This window comes from Acipenser ruthenus, chromosome 35 (genome assembly GCF_902713425.1).
Source record: "Acipenser ruthenus chromosome 35, fAciRut3.2 maternal haplotype, whole genome shotgun sequence".
Taxonomy (NCBI): Eukaryota; Metazoa; Chordata; class Actinopteri; order Acipenseriformes; family Acipenseridae; genus Acipenser; species Acipenser ruthenus.
Window position 1 is genome coordinate 5191482 of NC_081223.1, and position 6000 is coordinate 5197481.

The 6000-nt window shown below is 40.9% G+C and overlaps 4 non-coding genes across 4 annotated transcripts; all 4 read left to right on the plus strand.

Annotated features, from left to right (window-relative positions):
* The first annotated feature begins 298 nt into the window (after window positions 1-298).
* On the plus strand, window positions 299-370 carry trnaw-cca (transfer RNA tryptophan (anticodon CCA)). The gene has a single exon. It is a non-coding gene; the product is annotated as a tRNA-Trp (tRNA).
* A 1935-nt stretch (window positions 371-2305) lies between these two features.
* On the plus strand, window positions 2306-2379 carry trnan-guu (transfer RNA asparagine (anticodon GUU)). The gene has a single exon. It is a non-coding gene; the product is annotated as a tRNA-Asn (tRNA).
* Window positions 2380-4568: 2189 nt separating this feature from the next.
* Window positions 4569-4640, plus strand: trnae-uuc (transfer RNA glutamic acid (anticodon UUC)). Its single transcript has one exon. It is a non-coding gene; the product is annotated as a tRNA-Glu (tRNA).
* Window positions 4641-5033: 393 nt separating this feature from the next.
* trnaw-cca (transfer RNA tryptophan (anticodon CCA)) lies at window positions 5034-5105 on the plus strand. The gene has a single exon. It is a non-coding gene; the product is annotated as a tRNA-Trp (tRNA).
* The last annotated feature ends 895 nt before the right edge of the window (window positions 5106-6000 follow it).

Sequence of the window (6000 nt, forward strand, 5' to 3'; positions counted from 1 at the left end):
TACAATAACTTTTGTTCAAGTAAAGTACAAGTTTGACAAACCACAATTCAATAATACAGCAGGTAATAGTGATAGTTACATCAGGATATGATTAAATAGTGATAGTTACATCAGGATGTGAGTAAATCATTAGAATGCGGATGTAAGGTCTCCGGTCCCATCATAGAAGCAAGATAGTTTATTCACAAATAATACACATTTATTTTTGTTTCTTTTTTTGGTAAATTGACACATTATTGCATTCTGTCATGTCACGCTGTGCACTCTAGGATTGCATAACAAGCATGCAGTACGCCAGGACTTCGTGGCGCAACGGTAGCGCGTCTGACTCCAGATCAGAAGGTTGCGTGTTCAAATCACGTCGAGGTCAAAGCCGTCTTTATTTCTATTCCACTATATTTCATTTTTTAACGTGCCTGGATTTGAATGTCTCCGGACATTTATTTATACAATTTAGCCTACACAACATATTGATTATAAAGCGACAAACAAATTACTTCCTGGGGGGGGGGGCAGTTCAGTTTCAATCAAGTTCCAGTCTATCTGCCATTATCTTGCGCTGCTGTGTTTGGTCAGGTAAAAAGGGCTTGACCAGAGCGGTATTGGCAATCCCGTTAGGTAGCTTTCATGTCAATCTCTACTTCTTTTCTATTTATACACCCAGCACTGCTTCCGCCCTTCGTCTGTGTTTGTTTTTGGTCTGTGTTTGTTTTTTTGTTATTCGCTCCTTTCACTGCAGGTCATTTCTCTGCTCAGCGCTAGTAGACAGTATCAGCTATTTTCCTACCTGCTCAGGTGATTCTTTTCATCATTCAGCTTTTGTATTTTTCTGCAGGAGCTCCATCGTTAGTCTTCTCTGCTCCCTCCAGTCTCCAGCGCAGCTACAGCGCCGTTCAAAGCGCAGCGTCATTCCCAGCTTGCTCTGCGTTTTCATCAGAAAGACTGTTCCGACGTCACCGCTGCACTGCAACTCTTTCACACCGGTGCCTCACAGACCATGGTTACCACGGCAACGCCTCATCGAGTGACTACTGGGAGAGGTAGGTTGCCATGGCGACCAGGCAGCTTTAACAGGCAATGCGAGCCTGTGCCTCACTACTGCAATCTTCTGGCTCCTGCTGCTGCGCTTTTGCAATATGAGAGCTTCAACTCGCCGAATTATGACATCTAAATACTGCAGACTCCTCTTCTAGACCTACGTTAACTTACTTATATCATCACTAACTGTTCTAAAGCAAACGTTTTATCCATAGACAAGGATTTTAATTTGCAATAACCAGATATATGCTACCCTGCTTCACTGAAGCCAATAGTTTCAATTCCAATCGCAACCTCGAGATGGCAGCATAACACCACAAACTACATAATTTAAACTGATTTGCTATCGCTGCGAATCTCGCACACTCCAAACTTTCTATTAATTCCTGCAGTTTGTTGTCTTTCCGAGGGATTCTCAGTCCCGTCCTGCCTCAACCTCTTTTGCTTCATATATTAACTTGATTATTTCAAATCAAAACCCCTCCCTTCGAGGATCTGGTCATGAAGCCATGCTTATCAGCTTTCTGAGATGTTAAGAATCCACCGTCACATTAATTTTCCAGCTTCCTTGCATCATGCCATTCCTGCAACCTCCTTGCTCCCGGATTTGCACTTCCTCATTTGCCCCCCACTTCATCAAGGCACTTTATACAACTTTCAAAGTCCATTTCATTCAATTTGAGCTTCCAGGCACATACGGAAACTATGTCCTACGATTATCAACATTTCAGTCAAGAGTCCTCCAGCACCGCAATAGACAATACACTCTTAGACTGCTCCTGATCAAATCAATAGGTTTTGCAGCAGCCTCCGAGCAACGCATTCTCATCCTCTCAGGTTCTGCAGAGGCCTCAGATCTACGCATTCTTCATCTCTGCCCAAAGGCAGACCCATCTCCGACATCATCTTAAACGCCTTAACTCTCAAATACCAATTTCCACTACATTCAGCAGCTTCAGTCGCTTTAAAATCCACCTCTGTTTCCCGATGCAGCAGCGCTGTGTGCTGCGGCTCGAGCTTGTTTGACGAGGCAGAAATTGAAATGGTATTGAGTGCTGACAAGAGTTTGGTATCAGCTGTTGATTTCCTTGAAAATCTTTTATAATAAAATGAACACATTTATTCATTTTAAAAATAAGTAAAAGTCAACTGTCAGAGTGGGATTTGAACCCACACAACCATTTGGAAACCAACACACAATTCTTTACAAAGTCCTTGCTTGTGCTAGTGTGCTGCAGCAAGTTAGTTTTTGTAGTTTGCCGGGTTGGTCTCTGTGGCGCAATCGGTTAGCGCGTTCGGCTGTTAACCGAAAGGTTGGTGGTTCAAGCCCACCCAGGGACGATGCTTTTTGCATTTCTTAATCACATTAGAAAATGGCACTCTGATACGTTGTTATTTCTTCCAATTACACTGAAGAAAAAAATGTGCTCTGTTTTTTAGATCAAAATAATAGAAAACAAAAAAATTCTTGCTGTTTGCCGAAACCTGGGATCAAACCAGGGACCTTTAGATTTTCAGTCTAACGCTATTTCGGCTTGACAAGACTCCATTTTCGAGATAACATTCTTTTTTAGAACAGCTTTAATATAATTAAGTACATTTCTAAACAATCCGCTAGTAACATATATCATCTCAAAGCGCTATAATTTATTTATGGAGATAGAAGATACTTTTTGATTCACATTGTAATAGATTTTGATCGAGATCACCACCACCGCGATCTTGAAATGATTTTTTGTATGATACAGAATTTCAGATCTGAACCGGAATGCCTGGCATCTACAGGCATCTACAAGAACTCTGTCTTTCCAAAGAATTGTGTGTTCTGGTCTCCGAGTGGGGATGTGGGTTCAAATCCCACTTCTGACAGTTCAATTTTACTTATTTTTAAAAGGAATAAATGTGTTCATTTTACTATAAAAGATTGTTTCAAGGAAATCAACAGCTGATACCACACTCTTCTGAGCACTCAATACCATTTTAATTTCCATTTTATATCCGACTAAAATAGTGTTCCTAACACAGATTGCATTTTCTTGTAAACAGACTACTTGTTAACGTCACTGAAAAATATTTTGTGTCCAAACATGTGTTATTTAACATGATTGTTTTAATATTCCAAATAACATATTACTTTGAAAACATCTCCGTCTACCACTGGATCGTGGTCTCAGGCTGGGATGCGGACCATTGAGAACAGTATAAACGATCTATTACTAGACGTAGCTCAAAGGAGAAATGCCCTCGTTTAACATGCTGGGATGATCGACTTCGGCATTCTCCAACTGCTGTTTACATTTTCTAACACGTTATGAGGACGAATACAAAGTTTGACACTTTCCTTGTAAGTGGGGGTATGCACAAGTTATTTTCAGATGTAATGTCTTTATTTAAGCTCAGTCTAGTCCTGCGTAGTGCAAATCACATTACTGTTTAAAGTGTTCTTAAATTGTTTTAACATTAGCAGTGATCCATTTGAAATTTGCTTAATGATTTAAACAACTGAACTTATTGTCAGCTCGGTGCTGAGAAGAAAACACTCCCACTCCTCCTGGTGGATACCGAGACCAATCCCTTCAAAACATTTTCACTCTAGAAATGATCCTTGCAAATATAGTCTTATCTTTTATTGGCAGACGGTTGCCCCCAACTGGCAAGCTCTTCTTCATATGATACAATGACTGGGCAACAACGAGGTGTTACATTAACAATACAAACTAACTTGAGACAGCCAAGCCGTTAAAGCAGACCTTAAGTTTGTCATGTGATACAAAAGCAAGTTTTGGCATTTTTGCATTGCCTGCCTCGTCAAACAAGCTCGAGCCACAGCACACAGCGCTGCTGCATCGGGACACAGAGGTGGATTTTAAAGCGACTGAATCAACGAGCTGAGACTACTTTTTGAAGAAATTGAAAACATGCCTCTCGTCAAAATACTTGCTATTTAATTTAAAAAAATGTTTTGAATTTGCAAATGGCAGACTACATTGCCTTGCCCCCCCCCCCCCCAAAAAAAAAGACAATCTGAATTGCTCATATCAAGCTGCGATGTAGCCTATGAGAATCGCTGGCATAATTCAAGGGGAATTAGCTCAAATGGTAGAGCGCTCGCTTAGCATGCGAGAAGTAGCTGGATCGATGCCCGCATTCTCCAAATAATTTTAAAGTATCTGCGTATTTAGTCCCAACGCATTATGGAGATAAATACAAAGTGTGAGACGCCCGCCCTACATGTGTATTTTAAAGCACAGTCTCCTAATTTGTAATATTCCCCAGACTGAAAAACTGCAGTGCGCCGTCCATCGTATGTCTTCCGAGAAGCACAAAGGGAGATTATTTATTTATTTATTTATTTATTTATTTATTAGCAATTAAAGAGTTTGTGTTAATTGAGAATAAAAATAAATGGCTTTAAGTTTGCTTTCATCTGTAACGTGTTTATAATGAAATATCGGTTCTTGTGTTTTTACCAATCATTGTACTGTATACTACTAGCTACTGTTGCACGTCCATGATTTTGTTCCTTAGCTTCCCATATGGTCTAGCGGTTAGGATTCCTGGTTTTCACGCAGGCGGCCCGGGTTCGATTCCCGGTATGGGAACGTTCTTGTTATTGTCATTTTGTTACAGAACTGTGGTCATGTGTAATGTGTCTTCAATATGATAATAAAGCTACAGTTACTCGAAATATATATATTATATATATATACAGAATGATGCAAATGTATTTGACTCTATTCACATTCCCATCGCGTGGAACCATCACAGTTTGTTTTTAAATTATATTAATCCCTGGTCAAGACAAAGTCTCTCTGGGGTGGGACGATCATTAGAATGCGGATGTAAGGTCTCCGGTCCCATCATAGAAGCAAGATAGTTTATTCACAAATAAATACCTACACATTTATTTTTCTTTCTTTTTTTGGTAAATTGACACATTATTGCACGTCACGCTGTGCACTCTAGGATTGCATAACAAGCATGCACTACGCCAGGACTTTGTGGCGCAATGGTAGCGCGTCTGACTCCAGATCAGAAGGTTGCGTGTTCAAATCACGTCGAGGTCAAAGCCGTCTTTATTTCTATTCCACTATATTTCATTTTTTAACGTGCCTGGATTTGAATGTCTCCGGACATTTATTTATACAATTTATACAATTTATTGATTATATAGCAACAAACAAATTCCAATCAAGTTCAAGTCTCTCTGCCATTATCTTGCGCTGCTGTGTTTGGTCAGGTAAAAAGGGCGTGACCAGAGCGGTATGGGCAATCCCGTTAGGTAGCTTGCATGTCAATCTCTCCTTCTTTTCTATTTATACACCCAGCACTGCTTCCGCCCTTCGTCTGTGTTTGTTTTTGGTCTGTGTTTGTTTTTTTGTTGTTCGCTCCTTTCACTGCAGGTCATTTCTCTGCTCAGCGCTGGTAGACAGTATCAGCTATTTTCCTACCTGCTCAGGTGATTCTTTTCATCATTCAGCTTTTGTATTTTTCTGCAGAAGCTCCATCGTTAGTCTTCTCTGCTCCCTCCAGTCTCCAGCGCAGCTACAGCGCCGTTCAAAGCGCAGCGTCATTCTCAGCTTGCTCTGCGTTTTCATCAGAAAGACTGTTCCGACGTCACCGCTGCACTGCAACTCTTTCACACCGGCGCCTCACAGACCATGGTTACCACGGCAACGCCTCATCGAGTGACTCCTGGGAGTGGTAAGTTGCCATGGCGACCAGGCAGCTTTAACAGGCAATGCGAGCCTGTGCCTCACTACTGCAATCTTCTGGCTCCTGCTGCTGCGCTTTTGCAACATGAGAGCTTCAACTCGCCGAATTGTGACATCTAAATACAGCAGGCTCCTCTTCTAGACCTACGTTAACTTATTTATATCATCACTAACTGTTCTAAAGCAAATGTTTTATACATAGAGAATGATTTTAATCGCAATACCCAAATATATGCTACCCTGCTTC